The sequence below is a fragment of the Toxorhynchites rutilus genome, chromosome 1, assembly GCF_029784135.1.
Source record: "Toxorhynchites rutilus septentrionalis strain SRP chromosome 1, ASM2978413v1, whole genome shotgun sequence".
NCBI classification, from domain to species: domain Eukaryota; kingdom Metazoa; phylum Arthropoda; class Insecta; order Diptera; family Culicidae; genus Toxorhynchites; species Toxorhynchites rutilus.
This window is the reverse complement of record NC_073744.1, coordinates 132741426-132761285: the sequence shown is the minus strand read 5'-3', so window position 1 is coordinate 132761285 and position 19860 is coordinate 132741426. Positions and strand designations below refer to the sequence as shown.

General features: G+C 39.7%; 1 protein-coding gene and 2 pseudogenes across 10 annotated transcripts in view; 1 reads left to right on the top strand and 2 right to left on the bottom strand.

The window, feature by feature from the left end:
* Positions 1–19860, top strand: part of LOC129770883 (PH and SEC7 domain-containing protein) — a 243023-nt gene that overhangs the window by 52581 nt on the left and 170582 nt on the right. The window lies entirely within an intron of this gene.
* Positions 1807–1935, bottom strand: LOC129763718 (U4 spliceosomal RNA; annotated as a pseudogene).
* LOC129763717 (U4 spliceosomal RNA) lies at positions 7957–8085 on the bottom strand (annotated as a pseudogene).

Here is a 19860-nt window from a genome sequence, read left to right as displayed (position 1 = left end):
AACACAAACATTGAAGATAGTAAAACAAGTAAGAAATGTTTTTCAGATGTTACTCGCTGCATGCGCTATGGGGAACAGCAACAAACAACATGATTGCATAAAATTCGGGCGTTAGACTCCATGGTAGAGATGGGCAAACCGGTCACGAACGGTACGAAAGAACTAGTTCACCAAAAAGATTGAACGAACGATCGATCTTAAAACAACAGTAGTTCACCATAGGAACTGATTCCGATTGAACTGATTACGAGTGAACTGTTTGGGAACACGAATGATGTGCAGTTGAGCTGAATACATGTGGAAAGTAAATTGCGTTGGACGAAACGGATGAATATAATGAAAAGGCCTGGAGTAAACTAAAAAAGATAACGGTATTGTCATTCACAAGCAAAATTAATTTGAGGAGTGACTTATTTTGTTAATGTATGCCTTATTTTGAGTTTAAAATTAAGATTGGTTTCATCATTGCAATCGAATTTGAAAATTGGAAGCATTTCCATTTCCCCATACATTTGTTCTGTGCATTTGTGTGGTTTACTAACCGTGCTGTCAATAACAGGCAACTTATGCAGCCGCGAGAATAGAAACAACGGAAGGGATAACGAAAAGAGAATATTTGCGATGTAAACTCCACCCTTGCACAGTAAGTACGTTATCGCTAGTGTATGAATATTACATCTCCTCCGAGGAAACTCTCACTTCGGTGCTGGTGGAATGGCGATGGCTGTATGTGTGGATACCACTGGGAAAATTTCGAGTTATTGATTGCGTTAGGTTAAACATTTTGTAAGCTACATGACACATTTATCAGGTTTTGAAAATAAAGCGTACATCAGAAATAACTTATCAAAACACACAATGAAAACCCCTTATCGCACCAAACTTCAAACTCGCTTTTCTCGTAAACATTTAAATCACACCGACCATAAAGTGTTATTTTCCCCCCTTTTTTTTTTTTTCTTCGGAGCTGTGGCTGCAGGGTATCGTGCTGATTACGCTGGAGGAAAGATCCTCTCTGGAGCCACCAAATGTGGCTGCAGGGTATCGTGCTGATTACGCTGGAGGAAAGATCCTCTCTGGAGCCACCAAATGTGGCTGCAGTTCGAGATCGTGCTGATGACACGAAGGGAAAGCCCTTTACTGGACGCTATGTGGTAGGCCAGATCACGTAGAGCGCATAACGAGTATGCGCCTACTGGTGCGATCCGGTAGTACCGCGTCACTTGGGAGTTTGGCCGGGCGGAGCCAAGGGAAGGAAAAGGGAGAGGAAGGGTGGTTGGAATTTCGGATCTTTGGAGGAGGGGTGTTCAATACTTACCAGCGCTTGTTGCGCTGGGATCTGCCGGCGATGATGTCCAGGGTGCTCCCGATGGTGTCCAGGATGCTCGGGCGATGTCCAGGGTTGTGATACGTTTATGACAAAAAAAGAGGGGTTCGGTACTTCGCCACGACGCTCCTACGTCCGTGGTATGGTTGAGAGAGTCCAGTTGAGAGTGCGTTTATTCTGTTCAAGTTTTCTCTTATATACAGACATTGCCTTCTTATCTACCCCAGAAGGGCGTAGCATAAGAGAGAGAAAATTACAATTATTTATTCTAAGCCAGACGGGCGAACGAGGGATGATTATTAACACGCTCGCAGGCGTGTTATCTTTTCCTCTCCGTTTTATTACTTATTGTCCTAGCTCGGAGATAGGCTCCGTTTATAGCACCCATAGTGCTCTCTTTTTGGGATTTCTCCCGTCCTTCGGTATTTACGATCGGAGATAGGCTCTGATCGTAAACACATTACGTCGTTTTGCTTATTTTTGTTTTGTTCTCCTTCCCGGCGGGTTATCGCTGGCCGGAGGAGTTTTATGATATTTAGGTTTTCAGCTAGCAATAATCGCACTTCGGAAAAACCTCATTAGTTACGATAAAGCCACTGCGCAAGCTATTCTGTGTATTTAGGATAGAGCGCGATCTAAGCATCCGCTCTATCGTTCTCGCCATGAATCACGCTCTAAAGGCATGATCCGTGCGGCGACATACCGGCCCTCGTAAATCGCGTAAGGCAGATTTACCAATTGAGCTACGCCGCATCTGTTTCTAATAATTTTTTCTTCTATGCTTCTGATGCTGTATCTTTTATTACTGTATAATTCGCAATTGTTTCATCTTATATTCTCTTTTCAATATTATGTTTTTCTTACATTCAATTTCCTAACCTGAAGTTATACAATGCAATTCGTTTGCTATGAGCGGATGACTTCCGTTTATTCTTCATACATGGTGTGTTATAAATTCATTCTTTGCTTCGTTACAATTTATTAGCCACTTTGCCTTCAGATTCATTTACAATGCAAATCCTATTCATTTTAGCTTTGTGTTACACTTCATTTTACTCTCGCAGGAGTATTCAATTTTCAAATTCAATACTTCTTCTATCCATAGAAGAGTCTTCAACTTTATGTACTTTAATAGCCATACAACGGCGCCTAATTGCTTCTTTCACTGAACAAATTATATTTTTTTTACTATTACATTAGACGACATATCTTCTCGTCAGTTTATGCAACCCTTTGTTGCTTATATTTCTTATTCATTGTCAGATTCCTCATTTTGACTACAATTATTTCATATTCAATTATTTTCTTCTATTTACATTTTGTGTACTTATGGTCTAACAGAGTTTTAAATCACTTTTTCTCTTCAATTCTTCGGCATGCCGCCTTGCTTCATCGAACGTCCCTCCAATGCTTGGTTTTAAAGCGCTGTGTCTTCTAATTGTTGCCGGTTCAATAGGTTGTCCATTCGGATATGGACATCGGGTCCTGCTGTGGCTCTGGATCTGGTGCAGCATCTTCGTCTGCAGCAACGTAGATAAATGATCCCGATTATAATCATTAGTATGCTTACGAAAAGGGCGGCGTTCCTCCAAAGATACTTCGATTTCGGATGGAAGGGATCCAAACTGTTGTACACGGTTATCATAGCGTTGTTATCGTAGGGATTATCGGGCTTCGGCTCCACCACATCTTTTACGGTGTCATTGAATTCGTCCAATAGGTGATCGGCCACCTGGTATTTAGATTTGAAGTATGTTGCAATCTTCTTGTTCATGCCATTTAAACTTGCATGTATCGTTTTGTTGTTGGATTGTATACGGCAATCTGGCTGGAGAGTTACTACTGCTGCCTCATAAGGTGGTGACATTACCACGTTGTCGCAATGTATAACTATTGCCTTTGTATCGGATGCATAGTATAAAACGGTATTAGGAGTGGACAGTGTCTCCATCATAGCGTAAGGCGTGGTTAACAGTTTTGTTGCACATTTGCAGGTACTTGCGATATGCAGTATGACAGCCGCTACGCAATCCACTTCCTTACTCAGTTCTGGTTGAACCGTAATTAAATGCGTATCATTCAGTTTTGTTAGTTCGATCGATGGGTAGAAGAAGTCTTGGTTGTGGCCTACCGCGATGCGATCATGTTCTGTTACAATAATTGAGCCATTCTCAGCCCGTGGGATCGGTATTATCTTAAATACCTCGAACTCAACTTTGTTGATGACAACACTCGTCATGGTAATTATGAGGGAGCCGTTGACTACACGCGTGTTGTATTTTACGGCTGATGGGTGATCCAGGACAATGTAACCAGTTGGCAACGCTTGTGAAATGTTTTTTCTGGTTTGGGCTAGTTCGTCGACGGACAAAGGAAACGTTCGAACTTTCCTATATCTATTCAATGTTCCATCGATAACTTCTCGTGCCAATATCGTGGTTTCTAACATCGTTGTTCGTAACCTTTGAACCTTATCCGCAGAATATAATTGTTTTAATTGAGTCATGTCTTTGTACAATTTATAGTATCTCTCGTTAAGCTGTTCTCCCATTCTGGACGCCTTGGTATTCATTTTTACCATTGACTCCGATATTTGGTGAATTTTTTCGTCTTCATGAACCCTCATTGCCTGTAGCTCGTTTTCCATATCGTCGCTACCAAATATTAAGTCCGCCAAAAAACCGAAGAACCCTCTGCTTCGTTTAGTTCTCGTTGTCTGCTTGATCTCATCAATCGCATCATCGCATAAACGTTCAACAGATGTTGCAATTTGCTCTAGGAGAGAGTCTTCGATGACAAACTCCATGTCTTTCATCGCTACTGTCACATTATTCCGTATCGAGTTAATTACTTCAATGTCTTCATCGGGCACTACGTTGGTTTGTATATTCGTTTGCCATATGCCTCTATGTAATAAGCACGTTCCTTCGTGGTCGAACATTAGACCGTCTTTGTCAACGGGTTTTATGGATATAGCGTTGATCAACGTGAACGACATTACGAACAACATCATTATTTTCAATATACGTGAGATGTTGAACCAAGATTTAGAAATGCCTTTTGTTGTAGTCTTATTTCTACGTCTTTTTTTTCGCGTTGATTTTTTTGATTTATCTTCGGTCGAGGTTATCAGCATTACGTTGTTAGAACTCGCGGTGGTATACTTGTTGACCGGTTCTAAGGGCAAGGGGTTGTCGTTGACTCTTATTGGTTGTCTGATGCTAAATTCATCGATTGAGAAGTGCGCAGCCATCATATCTCGTAGTTCTTTATCGTGTTGCAATAGTTCATGATCGTTTTGATAAATTGATCTGACATTACCGAAAATAAACCATCCAAGCTTACTTCGGACTGCTATTGGGTCATTGTCACTTCCCCTTCTTGTTTCCATGGCGGTAAGCAAATGGCTTTGATTCAGCCCTATGAGAATTGTTGGCCTTGCAAGCTCGTAGCTTTCGATCGGAAGGTTTTCCAAATGCGGATATTTTGTAGCCATTGCTTTGTAGTTCATTGTCTGAGTCGGAAGTTGTAAGTTTTTAATGGTTCTTACACCGTCAAGTCGGTACGACCTTCTGGACGACCCCTGAATGCGAACTTGTACTTTTCTACTGTTCAGCTCGTTTCGAGACACGTCCTGTGTCCATTTTAATTGTAGTGGTTCTTCTCTGCCGTATAGGTCCAAGGAGTTTGCCATTTCCTCATCTAGCAATGTCAGGGAAGACCCTGTGTCTAGGAAGGCATATGTATCGACTGAATGCCTTCCGTGTTGAAGTGTTACTGGAATCACCTGGTAGTATATCTCGTTTGCTGAGGACTTGTGAATATTGCAGTTGGCTTCAAGCGGAACTGTAGCGGACGTATTACGAGGTGTTGGTTCCATGTCTGGATTCGAGTGTAACATTCTGTGGTGGTGCTTGTTACATCCACTCAAGCCGCACCTCCTAGATCGTCTGCAATCTTTAACCATATGTCCGGTGCCTAGACATCCGAAACATATTTTACATTGTACTGCCAATCGACATCTTTTTTGGATGTTGGAGTTCTTAAATTCCGTGCAATCGAAGATTTTATGGTTATTCGAGCAAACCGGACATTTCATGCGTGGCATCTCTTGATGGACATGTATCTGGCTTCTAACTGTAGAAGGTAGAGGAGAAGCCATATTCCTCATTATTTTGGCGTGAGGTTTCAGCCAGTTACTCATTTCTTCTAAAGATGGGGCATCACCAGTCGTCGTTCTATGGCGTGTCCATTCTATTTGCAGGTTATAAGGTAGTCTCTTAACTAGGTCTTCTATTAACCTCGCATCTAGTAGGTAACCTCTTTGATTTATGATCGTCATGTTTGCCACCATATTTTCTAAAGCATCTGACATTTCGATTATTATTGATCTACTTTCTCTTTTAAGCTTCTGTAGATCGTGCAGTAGTTCCTCATATATGAATTTAGGGTTTCCGAAATTTTCCTCTAGTCTCTCTATTATACTCGGAACATTTTCCGAGTTTATAAATAGTTGCTGCACGCTTCTAGCTGCGCGTCCTTCAAGGGCAGCTTCAAGTCTGGAGAGATTTTCATGATTGGAAAACGCACATTCTCTCGTGCTGACTTCGTAGATCCTTTTGAATTTAGCCCAATCTTTGGGCGACCCGCTGAATTTTGGCAAGGGAGTCAAAGCTTGCCTCTTCATTAGAATTGTAAAATCTCCATGCTGTGGAGCTGGCATCATTGCACTCTGCTCCCAGCCAATTGATGGACCGGATCTCATTGGTAGTGGTGTTTGAATCGTTGCTCGGTCACGTTGTTGCCCGGAGATATTGATTAGGGGTTCAGTTGACTGCGCTTGCGCCGGAGAGCATGGTAATTCTGTTTGTCGCTGTGTTGCTATTGTCGTTGCGCCCACGACTAAAGCGTTGAGTGATGCCTGCATTGTTACTATTTCCTTTTTTAATGTGGTTATGTTGTTGCGTTCGCTAACATGCATCTCAGCTAGTTGTGTAACTAGATTCGTCAGCTCCTCTATCTGTTTTTGTTCCCTCGAATTAGTTGAGGGATGAGACGCTGCAGGTGCCTGTGCCTTTCCCTCACTTTCGTTTGTTTTGGTAGGGGAACAAAGCGAGCATACTAAATAGGTTTCCTCTTCAGTGGGTGTATGTCCTACACAGGAATGATGATAATTCCTTTTGCACTGTCTGCATTGGACCAGATTGTCTAGTTCAATTTTCTTGCCACATGCATCACAGCACGGGCGTGATGATCTCGTAAAGCTTGATATCATTATTCCTGAGTGAGGAGCCTGGTTGCCGTCACTCGATGTTTAAACTGTGTTATAATGCGCAAGTGGCGAGGCGCCTGGTTGCCTTCGCCTTGTCTTAAACCAAGCGTGGCGCCTAGTTGCCTACGCTGATTTCAAACGTTGCACAATATTCGTCTTCCGGCCCTCGTGACCGGATTACAGTTGATGTTGACGAGGCGCCTGGTTGCCTTCGTCCAACTATGCCTGACTGGCGATCGGTCTGTTTATAAAGCTGGACTTGTTTCAACAAGATGCCGATTTCTACGGCCTAATTTGTCCGTCTTTCAGGACCTAATTTCTGTTTCTTGAAATGCGCAATTTGCCTCTTGGCTAAATGGTGATGTCCACAGACAACCTCACCTTGTTCGTCTTTACAAGACCGAACCTCTCCGTTCAACGACGGGCGCAAATCAATTTAACAGGATTCTCAACTCAACCGAGCGTGTTGTGAGTTCGTACAGTGTCTTTAGGAAAAGACTCCTCTCTGGAGCCACCAAATGTGGCTGCAGGGTATCGTGCTGATTACGCTGGAGGAAAGATCCTCTCTGGAGCCACCAAATGTGGCTGCAGGGTATCGTGCTGATTACGCTGGAGGAAAGATCCTCTCTGGAGCCACCAAATGTGGCTGCAGTTCGAGATCGTGCTGATGACACGAAGGGAAAGCCCTTTACTGGACGCTATGTGGTAGGCCAGATCACGTAGAGCGCATAACGAGTATGCGCCTACTGGTGCGATCCGGTAGTACCGCGTCACTTGGGAGTTTGGCCGGGCGGAGCCAAGGGAAGGAAAAGGGAGAGGAAGGGTGGTTGGAATTTCGGATCTTTGGAGGAGGGGTGTTCAATACTTACCAGCGCTTGTTGCGCTGGGATCTGCCGGCGATGATGTCCAGGGTGCTCCCGATGGTGTCCAGGATGCTCGGGCGATGTCCAGGGTTGTGATACGTTTATGACAAAAAAAGAGGGGTTCGGTACTTCGCCACGACGCTCCTACGTCCGTGGTATGGTTGAGAGTGTCCAGTTGAGAGTGCGTTTATTCTGTTCAAGTTTTCTCTTATATACAGACATTGCCTTCTTATCTACCCCAGAAGGGCGTAGCATAAGAGAGAGAAAATTACAATTATTTATTCTAAGCCAGACGGGCGAACGAGGGATGATTATTAACACGCTCGCAGGCGTGTTATCTTTTCCTCTCCGTTTTATTACTTATTGTCCTAGCTCGGAGATAGGCTCCGTTTATAGCACCCATAGTGCTCTCTTTTTGGGATTTCTCCCGTCCTTCGGTATTTACGATCGGAGATAGGCTCTGATCGTAAACACATTACGTCGTTTTGCTTATTTTTGTTTTGTTCTCCTTCCCGGCGGGTTATCGCTGGCCGGAGGAGTTTTATGATATTTAGGTTTTCAGCTAGCAATAATCGCACTTCGGAAAAACCTCATTAGTTACGATAAAGCCACTGCGCAAGCTATTCTGTGTATTTAGGATAGAGCGCGATCTAAGCATCCGCTCTATCGTTCTCGCCATGAATCACGCTCTAAAGGCATGATCCGTGCGGCGACAGGAGCCTTATTAGTTTTATACAACTTATTTTCAGACAATTTGTCTATAATATCAATGGTTTAGCTACAATTTTTTCAATAAAGTTCTTGTTTTTGATGTTGAAAAATTATTTTAATTTTGGTTAGTCTTAGGTTAGTAGCATCTATTTTCATCAAATAAAACTTTTCTTGCACTCTCAAAATACACTCGAGGCGTGTTGTTTGGCATCGAAACCTAAACAAAGTAATAATTGAAATCATGCAAGTAATTCTACTTTGAGAAGCCGAAGTTAGTGCCTAATAATGTTATTACCAGTTAACAAGAATAAGAGGTTCAGCTCGAAGCTCGATACAACCATCCATTATTCCGATAGTTTATGAGTATTCTGACTGAGCGGATATAATTTGAATGTCTTTACGTTATATAAAATCATATTCCACATCACAGCATGCAGTTCGCCGTCGTAACGTTATCGCGAATTATATTTTTCTTACGGAGCATTAATTTTTTCGTACTTCCCATAAATTACTCGCAGCACAGTTTGTTATACAAATTCGAGGCACACCGTTAGAGATCTACAGACTGCATAGACCCCTTGTATCCTCCCACCCCAGTGTACCCCGGACGGCATACAAATCGATCCGAGGAGGAGGAAAATTGCCATCATGTATTGCATTTTATCACCATGTTATCATCATTATCGTCATCATCGACCTCGATAAAGTAAGTCGCGCTTGGCGTGGTTATGGCGGTGATGGTAGTAGAGAGCGCGCTGAGGTTGGATTGCAATTTACGTCCATCAACAACAGTGCTTTTCTCCGTTCGTGCTATCACTGGACACGATAGTGGCCGATACACTTTCTCGAGCCCACTGGGAGTGAGGCGACGGCGGCGGCGAATCCATTGCTGCGAAGACTGCTGGAGTGTGGGAGAAAGGAACCGTCCGTTAGTTCTATTTACTGATATTTGGTCAAAATAATGCGCCGCCGCCGCCGCCACCGAAAGTGTAGGGGGTTCCGCTGATAAACCAATTATTTCGGTTCGTTATACCAGATTACACCGGTCTAAGTGGTATAATGCGTCGAATGATGTATTGTGGCCGTGAAACATTGTACTTCAACAGCGCTATTAGCTCCTACAACATGCTCAGGCTCGTTAGTAAACAGTTCGAACACGTTTACGTTCTGCATGACTCAAGACTGTTCCGGACTTTTGTCGTTGGTCTCTTGCCTTGCGATGAGTTCTCTACGTCTAGTAGTAGTGTTGCGTGCCGAACGGCTATTATTAGACCTCACCACCAGAAACTACAAGATTAAGAACTTGTTGCGCAAGTCCCCAAGCGTGGAACGGTTTGCTCGCGTCTGTGTGGTTGTCAATTCACCTGGGTGAAACTAGATTGGCTGGCCCCCAGTCGTCGTGGGCTGGACCGGTGAAAGCGATTTATTTTCTTTCACTTTCATCATGAAAAACTAGCTGTGGTATACACTCTCGGGTGCTGGCAAACCTATGCAGGTTTCATATTGCAAAATCCAATTACTTTTCACCGGCAGCCTGGCCAAGCATGTTTTCCGGGGCGATGGAACGAGTGGAACACCAGTGTGCGGCGAGAGTTTGCTGGCCGTGAAGTCCTGTATGCCGGCTCACGTGAGATGCCGTTGCCACGGTTTGGTGAAATTGATTTAATCAATTATGAAGCACGTTTTCCGGTGCTGCTTGTATATTGTTTTTCCCAACGTCTGGGCAATGGTGCCTATGGCGAGCACAAGGCCGCAGTCCCGGCCTTCAGAGGTCGCGGTTCCATTCTATCTGGACCAGGTCTCCGACTCAAGCAATTAGCGAACACATTTTCTCGGCAGTTTTCATCCAAATGTAGCTCTCTGATGCGATGTATTCATTTTTTTCCTGTGGTTTAACTTCAACAGTCATTAACCTCCCGGGGCGGCATATTCCAAATTCACAATGTTGCGCTGTTTCGAAAGTGAGTCAAACGCGACAAAAACTGCAATCGATGATGTAATCATCTGCCGGCTGCCGGTGAGGCCTTTGCCTGCAGTTGTCTAAAAATATGTCCCGTCACGACGAGATGAGTAAAAGTGAAACCCCTCCACGACTCAACAACAAAAAAATAAATAAATCATAAACAGATATAATTGAGAGGAGCGCTTCGGAAAGAATATGTGGTGTGCACACACACATACTCACTTCGAACGAGAATGCTGGAAACCGGTTTTGTGAATTCTAAATATACAGCAAAGAGGCACAGGTTTGGGGACAGTAGAGTTGGATATGGGTGAGGGCGTAGAACACAGGTCGAAGGATGAAACGTAATAAATTAGTTTCATTCTCGCTGACATAGGTGAAATTTAAAGAGACAATAAGAGGGAATGCATGATTAAAAAAAATCGAGTGTTATTAATTTTTGGATTCCTGTAATACAAATTAAGAAAATAAGAAAAAGAATATATTAAAATATAACGGCCGACATATTATTGCATGGTCCAATGGTTTTATAAGGATTTCCCAAAAAAAAAACAAATTATGATTTTTGTTGAATAATAACACATAATGAATAATAAGAAATAAATAATAAATGATAAGTAATGAATACTAAATAATAAATAATATATAATAAATAATAAATAAAATAAATGATTAATAATAAATAATAAATGATGAATAACAAATAATAAAAAGTAAATGAGTTGAATTCCGAACGGATTTCGGATTATAAACTTAAAACTACGTTGCTCCAATGTTGCTCCAATTAAGGCTACGACAGAACTGATTTTTCTTTTCTATTCTATGTACAAAGTTAGCTTACAATCTACCCTATCTGTCTATCTCCATGTTTCTCTACTTTCCTTCTGTGTAGCCGTTTTATCTAGCCGACACGAGTCCTTATTTGTGGCTGAATTTATCGTTCGTCAGTTGCATTTGTCACATAGTGTTATTCATGTTTAATTGTTTAGTTAATGGCTAAACATGAACCCGTGGTATCTGCCATCTAGAAAAATTAAATTTACCGGAAAGACGATTTTCTATGACATCATGATTTTCAAACGCGTGTTTTATAGGGAACTAGCTAACCCGGCAAACTTCGTCTCGCCCAAAATTTGTTTTTTGTTATCAATACCTTCAAACATTCACGTTTTCTTACTATGAGCAAGTTCATGGGTCCAATCGCAGAACTGTTCATTGATTGATCTTCTAATCGACCCCGTTGAATTTACCTTTTACTATAAAATTCCTAATATTTGTAACAAATATAATCATTATAATATCAGATTATTTTCAGACGCAATTCAAGATTTTTCACTTTCACTTGTCACTATGTAATTGTAGAATATATGGGAATTAAATTTTCCGAATTTTCCCTTTTTCTTCAGAGTTTTCCGAAAATTTTCAATTGTCATGTTTGGATGCAATATTTTTGGTTGGAATAAGTGTAATATTTTTATGGGTACCCCCTTTCCATTCCAGAGGAGGGAGAGGTGTCATACCATCATAGAAACATTTCTCATACCCAAAAACCTTCGTTTGTATGGCAGCCCCCCTCAGAGAGAGGGGAGTAGTAAATTCACCATAGAAACGTAACGTGTCCTGTAAAACCTCCATATGCCTAATTTGGTTCCATTTGCTTGATTAGTTCTCGAGTAATGCAGAAATTTGTGTTTCATTTGTATGGCAACTCCCCCCAAAAGAGAAAGAGAAAACCAAAATATGCCTAATTTGGTTTCATTTGCTTGAATACTTCTCGAGTAATGTAGAAATTTGTGTTTAATTTGTATGGCAGCCCCCTCTTAGAGATGGGGGAGGGGTCTAAAAACTACCACGAAAACCTTCCCCGGCCCCAAAAACCCCTACATACCAATTTTCATGTTGATCGGTTCAGTAGTTTCCGAGTCCGTAAGAATCAGACAGACAGAATTCCATATATATATATATATCAATACATATATATATATATATATATATGTAGAAAAATTTTGGTGGAAAATTTTTGGTGGTCTTGAAAAGGACCGATGACTTTCGCTGATTTTGTAAAAGTGGCTGAAGACGGTTGATATATGATTCATTTTTTTCTCGTGATTTTCACCAGATTTATGTTCTTATTACCAATGCATGTACAAAACACTCTCCACCGAACGGTGTGAAAACCAACGCGGCATGTCTCATCTAATTTTTCTCTTTTGCTTTACCTCTGCGCGTCAGGGCAAGCTCTGCACCATGCATGCTTCGTGCAGATTCTTAGAATGCTGAGATTATATTATTATGGCGCAATATTTTGGTATGTGCAATATAATTGATCGTCTAGGGGCAATATTGAAGCTCATAGACGAACAATAGGGTGGCAGCGAAAATGGTCATGTCAAATTTCAAAAACCAACCATGTGCATTTTGTTTATTGGCCCGAAAAAATGATCTGTGCAAAGTTTCAGCTCGATCGAGCATGATTTAGGGGTGCCTCAAAGCGTCAAAGTTTTGCCAAGGGGGGAATAAAGGAAATTTGGAAAATCAAAATTGTTTTTTCGATTCCAAATGACTTAAATATGCATGAAACGTCGAGATCTGGTGTCATCTCGAAAAAAAAAATTGAGCTGATTTTTATTTTCTATTCTATGTACAAAGTTATCTTACAATCTACCCTATCTGTCTATCTCCATGTTTTCCTTCTTCCCTTCTCTGTAGTCGTTTTATTACCTCGACACGAGTCCTTATTTGTGGCTGCATTTACCGTTCGTCAGTTGCGTTTATCACATGGTGTTATTCATGTTTTAAACATGTTTAGTTAATGGCTAAACATGAACCCGTGGTATCTGCCATCTAGAAAAATAAAATTTATCGGAAAGACGACTTTCTGTGACATCATGATTTTTAAACGCGTGTTTTATAGGGAATTGATTGGTTTTGGCGCTTTTTATCACTGCCAACAACTGGAACAATGTACTTAGGGTCTAAACAAAATATTTCCTATCAATTGATGTAAACATCTTTGCGATCAATTGATAAATGTTCGGGTTATAAACGTTCGAAATCCTTCATTTCTTCCCTATGCCTAGATTTTCATTTCACCCCTATGTCTTCCGGTTAGACGTTGTCCTTCGTCAAAACCAGAAGGAACTATAATGCATCAAACTTTCTGAAATAACTCTTCAGTGAAAAAATTTTGGTGGCCTTCAAAAGAACCGATGACTTTGGCTGATGGTTCATGGTTCATTTTTTTCTCGTGAGAAATACACCATATTTATGTTCTTATAACCAATGCACGTAGCGTACTCAGTATGCATCTGTTCGCAACAATGCTTACGTGTGCATTAATCATATACAAAAAACTCTCCACCGAATGGTGTGAATACCAACGCGGCACGTCTCATCTAATATTTTTCTTTTGCTTTACCTCTGCGCGTCAGGACAAGCTCTGCACTATGCATGCTTCGTGCACATTCTTAAGATGCTGAGAAAAATTCTGCACGTCCTTTTAACACGGTAGCAAAATAGAAACAGAGATTGACCAGGGCGGGCTCAATGTTTATAGAGCTTTGATTGCCAGTCGATGACATGCATGCCATGCATCGGCGACATAAAGCCGCTTTCAGGACAATCATGACTGTTTTGTATCATCACTTCGCTAACGATCGCACACACAGATCGTAGCTTGCTCTCACTTTGTCGAAGGACCACGGCGCACATTCGCCGTAAAGACAACTCAAAACGTTGTTTCGGTCGCGTTGGTCGCGAACAATGACTGAGATAGACTTTCAAATATGTGATTTCTCAATAGTTCAAACATAAAAAAATTGCATTAAAAAATTTAAAAAAAAATATTCAAAAAAAGACAAGAAACAAAACGACAAATGTAGCTCCAATTTGACTTTTTTCTTCTCTTCCATTTTTCAGGTACGTGGATCCGATATCGTGGTTTTTTCTCCATCAAATATGGCCTTCAATCACATCCTGCAAGATTCTGGATTAAGGACGCAAATCACTCTTTCACTTTCACACGCGGCAGCCGCGAGCTAAATCGGATTGGTGGCATTTTTTCTTCTTCCTCGAATCGATAACCAAGCATATCAAAAAGTAACCTGGGAATGTAACTGAGAATACTACTTTGTTTTTCAGCAGCGTAATTGATTCTTAGTGTTAAAAATTTTCAAATCAGATTTTTGTTTTTTCACTGTTCTTCCAATCATTCACGTCACTCAGTGCAAACATTCAATGCTTACATAGCAACTGCACTCTATGGAAATAATAGTAAAAAGCCATGTAATATAATATACGGCAAGACCGTTGCTATTAACACGTTCGTCGCTCAAAGCGACGTTTCTGAGTTTTTTGCGAAGCTCAATTTGCAGATAAATTATTGAATGAAAATGAAACTTAGTTTGAAGACTACTTTTACATGTTCTAGCAATATTTTCTTTCTTTTGAAGACGAATTGACAACAATTTCAGATCGATTCCGATATGAAATAACTTGTATTTCATATTTCCAGAGATTCAGATGCTACACAGCAAACTTTAGATTCAGTTTTCAGATTTCGGATGATAAATTCTATATTCCAGATTTTGGATAAGTTTGGGGTTTGGATTTCACTTCAGATTCGCCATTGCAAGTTTGATTCACAGATGCGAATTGAAGTTTTGACAGTTTTTGAACTATAGTTCTAGGACTATAGTTTAGGTTTTAAATCGCAATCGAAATAAGCTCACATTCAAATACCAGATTCTGTGTCTAGATTCTGAACTCTATTTTCAGATTCAAGTTCTGATCGGTTTAGATTCGAGTTGCAAATTACATATTAAGATCAATACTGAAGTCTCCAGTCTTGGTCTGCTTCCAGGTTACGTATTGCGACTCTTTTTTCAGATCTTTGAATTATGCGTTTTAGCAATGCCCACCGACGCTTCGTTAGGAAGAGGAGAAAATAAATTCTGTGAGAGCGTGTGCTAGAGTGGTTGTGACGGGCGCGCGTCGGTGATGGAGCAATCTTTTGATGTAGGATTACGTCTTTCGGGAACATTTTAGGGTACAAATCGAAAATCGAGCATATGGTGAAAATTGTCCAATTTCAAACGCTTATTTCTCAGTCATTTCATGATGGATTGATAAGATTTTTGCGTCAATCGATTTCGGCACTCCATAACAATTTTTTGCATTGAATAAATAATTATCGAACAATTGAAAAATCTCAATCCCTATTCTAACGGAAAAACCCACTTCTGATTGGTCGAAATTGACGACATATGCGACGGCTCATGTACTTATAATTATTGGTTAGTTATTTCCTGATGGATTTACGAGATATTTGCATCAATCGATCTGACTACCCCATAACAATTCATCACAATGAATAAAACAATATATCATATGAAACTAACTATCAAACAATCGAAAAATCTCCAAACGAAAATACCTCGTTCTGATTGGTCGAAATTAAAAATGCGGAGAAATCGGCATTGCAAATACATTAAAGTAGAGGGAACTATTGTTACCACCGAAATGTGTTCCCTAACAGAGACATCAAAACCAAGCTGCCTGGGGGAAATAGGCATTGCAAATACATGAAAGTAGGGGGAGCTTTTGTACCCACCGAAATGTGTTCCCCAACAGAGATTTCTAAATGAAAGTGCGTGGTAAAATCGGCATTGCAAATATATGCAAGTTGGAGACATTTTTATATTGCAAATAAGGCGAGTGATACGATACATTCTATCAAATAAAATTTAAATTTGGAACTTTAATGCTGGTTGCTTCGTAAAATTACACATCAATGGCCGATCATGTATTGCGAAACATTTAACACAAGTGTAAATGTAAAATTGTATATGGTAGCAGTTGTGTTAAAAACTGTAGTCCTACGTTAACCTTACGGTTATATCATAGGTATAACCCACCCATTTTTACGCGATTTTTTTTGCACGCACGCATCAGTCGCGTGAAAAATAGATCCCAAGATCTACCTTTTTTCGTAGATTAAAACCACAAAAATATACGAATAGAACTATATTTTTTATCCCGGGACTCAGATTTCAAATTGGGTTCCTGATTTTGAACTCTTGATTTAAACTTTGGATTCAAATATGCTGTCGTATATGAAAATGCTTTGATATTCAGATTCTGATTTCGGAACACAATTGTTATTTAAAGTGTATATATCGAGCTAAAATTTTATTTCAGACTTATATCCCAGGTTCCAGATTCAGAGATTCTGATCTGAAGATTTAAATCCAGAGTCGAATATCAGATTCGTATTCCAGATTTATTTCAGAAATTTCGAATTCGTAATCCATTCCAAATTCCAGATCAGATAATTGGAATTCAACTCACTCTACGTTCGAAAAACTCATTAGGACACCCTTCTCAGACCAGTTTGGGATGACAATTTATATGCCTCAGTATATCTCCAGACTGAGACTTTCCATTGTTTCTTAGTTTTTTTTATTAGAATAGATATTAGTTTAAAACCCATGTCAAGACCCTGCGTTTCAAATTCTAGTTCCATATTCTGATTCTCGATTCAGCTTTCATAGTCATTAAACTAAAATAAAGGGTCTAACTAACTAAAACACACTAAAGGGTCAGATATCTTTTGTAGATTCAAAATCCGGACACCGGCATTAATATATCTTCTGTGATGACCCTAGCGTTCCTTGAGGAATCGGAATCGAACCTACATCACGCTGATCACTCGACCACGAAAGTCACACATCGCATTCATATGCCGACTTCCAATTTCAAGTTCAAATAACAAATCCAGATTTTCGATTAAATCATCAGATTCAAATCCCGGATACATATTCCGTGTTGTTCATTTCCGAAATCTAAATTCCGCTTTATAAATCATTCTAAATTCTAAATTACAGAATTCTGATGAATATTGTCGATTCGGGCTTCGAATATGACTATCACCTCTCCATTTCGAGTTAAACTTACCGATCCGAATTCCAGGTTATAAAGTCTTAATTGAAAATCAGAATTCATAGTCACAATCGAATTTAGCTCAGATTCAAAATTTGAGATCCATAGCAAGATGTCAGGTGTAGAATCGGATTCTAAATTCAGGGCCAAGTTCCATTTCTCGATTCTAAAATTTCTTCAAATTCCAGAGTACATATTGTAGTTGAAGTTGGATCTCGATTCTGGTTCCGCTTGAATTATCGTATCCACATTCCAAGCGAAAATTTCAGATAAAGGTTTCGATTATAGATTCTGATTCGAAATTCTTATTTAGATTTAGGTAAAATCGGAGCCTGATACGAACCTCCAAATACATTCTTGTCAAATTCTTATTTCAGTGTGCAGATTAAGATTTCAAGTTCACAATATTCTTTTTCAGATCCAAATGATCCAGATGATCGAAATTTGTCGTTATGATCTCAGATTCAAGTTAAAAGGAAGCTTTTCTGATCATCAATTTCAGTTCCATATTCTGTATTCACGTTTGTTGTCGTATGAAGTAACGTCTTACATGGAAATGTTTCATAAATTATTTAAATTTCATTTTCATTAAAGATCCAGATATCAGATTTAGGTCCAGATACCTTTTGTATATTCCAAATCCAAACATCGCATTCATATGGTAAAAATTAAATATCGGACGCAGATTCCAGATACAAGTTTTTGATTCCGAATACATGTTTAATATTTATAGAGATTCACATGAAAAACTCTAGATTCTGGATTCAGATTTCCCAATTCTAAATAATAAATTCGGGCTTCACATTTGGATTTCGCTTCAGATTCCCCATTTTGAGTTGACTTTAAAGATAAGATGTTCAATTCCGATAGTCTTTAACTATGATTGTTGTGGAATAGTTTCTAAATTCCAACGCTAGATTTCTGGTGTAAATTCTCAATTCTATTTCAAGATCCGATTCAGAAGATGTAAAATGTGGTTCCCTTACATTTTTACTCGAACTCTCCCATCAGTACGATTGCTGTATATGACGTTGAATGTAGTTCCGACACAATATAAACAATGTATATATAATCATAATCCAGTGAACAAAACGTGTTACTTTCGATTTTTTGACGGATTGATAACCAATGTTTGTTCAGGGTTATCTCCGGAACCCGTAACAAGGCAGCGCAAAATGTTTTCATTTTAATCACTCCAATCAGAAAGTATACTTCTGATGCTTTAATCACGTGCTAGGTCCAGTTCTCATTGAGCGCATGGTTTATAAACATTCGTTCTTAGATTTTTTTTTTGTTTGTAATGGTGCTACAACACCAACATAACTTATCAATTGCTCTGTGACGAACGTTAACAGGCATTTTCACAACAACAGTTGTGGGCTTCATTGATTATTCCTTCAAACATGAATAAAGTTGTAAAACACGGAAACACATTTCTTTTATCATTCGTAAAACGAAAAATCACACGCTGATTATTCTCTGATACACCATCTAAGAAAATGAGTGACTTCTGGAATCCCTAAATGGAATTTGCGATAATTTCTAATTGTAACACGTCTTCTCTGACTCTGCCTGACAGAGGAAATGAATTAGTGCGATTGATTGATTGATTGACGGTCGTCTTTTGGATCATTTTTTCTGCATCAGATAAGATTCTGTATCTGTATTCAGCAATGGTTTCGGTTCACATGAATGATTTTGCGAAAATCCGGAGAGATTTAGGAATCTAGAATATAGTATTTTTGTGATGATTGAGAAATTGATCATAAATATTCGCATTGTTGTAAGATTAATCAAAATTCGTATTCCAGTAGCCACAATCACAAGGCATTCCTATTCCCGACGTAACCTGTTTGTTGCCGGACGAATTTCGGGTGAATGAACCGATCGACATGAAAATTGGTATGTAGGGGTTTTTGGGGTCGGGGATGGTTTTCGTGACAGTTTGAGACCCCACCCCCTCTCTACGGGGGGGCTGCCATACAAATGAAACACAAATTTCTGCATTACTCGAGAATTAATAAAGCAATTGAAACGAAATTCGGCATGTGGAGGTTTTATGGTACAATAAATGTTTTTATGGTGGTAAGATACTCCTCCCCCTCTCTTAGGGTGGGGGGGGGCTGCCATACAAATGAAACATACATTTTTGCATAAGTCAAGAACTAATCAAGCAAACTGAACCAAATATGGCATGTGGGGGTTGTAGGGGACAAGAAACATTTCTAAAGTGGTTCAATACTCCTCCCACTTTTATGAGGGGGGAGGGGTTGCCATAGAAATGAAACACAAATTTCCGCATGACTCGAGAACTAATCAAGCAAATAAGATCAAATTAGACATATGGAGGTTTTAAGGTGCAATAAATGTTTTTATGTTGGTTAAATACTCCCCCCCCCACTGCTCTCTAAGAGGGACAAACAAATGAGACACAAATTACAGGCGTCTTTATTTTATCATATTTTCTGTATAAAACATTCATTCCATGTAACGCAGAAACATGTTATTTGCAAGTGGTTGAATATGAATTGTGTCTAAACGAGAATTGTGTCTAAAAATAATCTGATATTATGATTATGATATTATGATTAGTTTTGTTAGAAATACTAGGAATTTTATAGTAATAGGTAAATGCAACGGGGTCGATTAGAAGATCAATCAATGAACAGTTCTGCGATTGGACTCATGAACTTGCTCATTGTAAGAAAACGTGAATGTTTGAAGGTATGGATAACAAAAATCAAATTTTGGCCGGGACGAAGATTGCCGGGTCAGCTAATTCTTC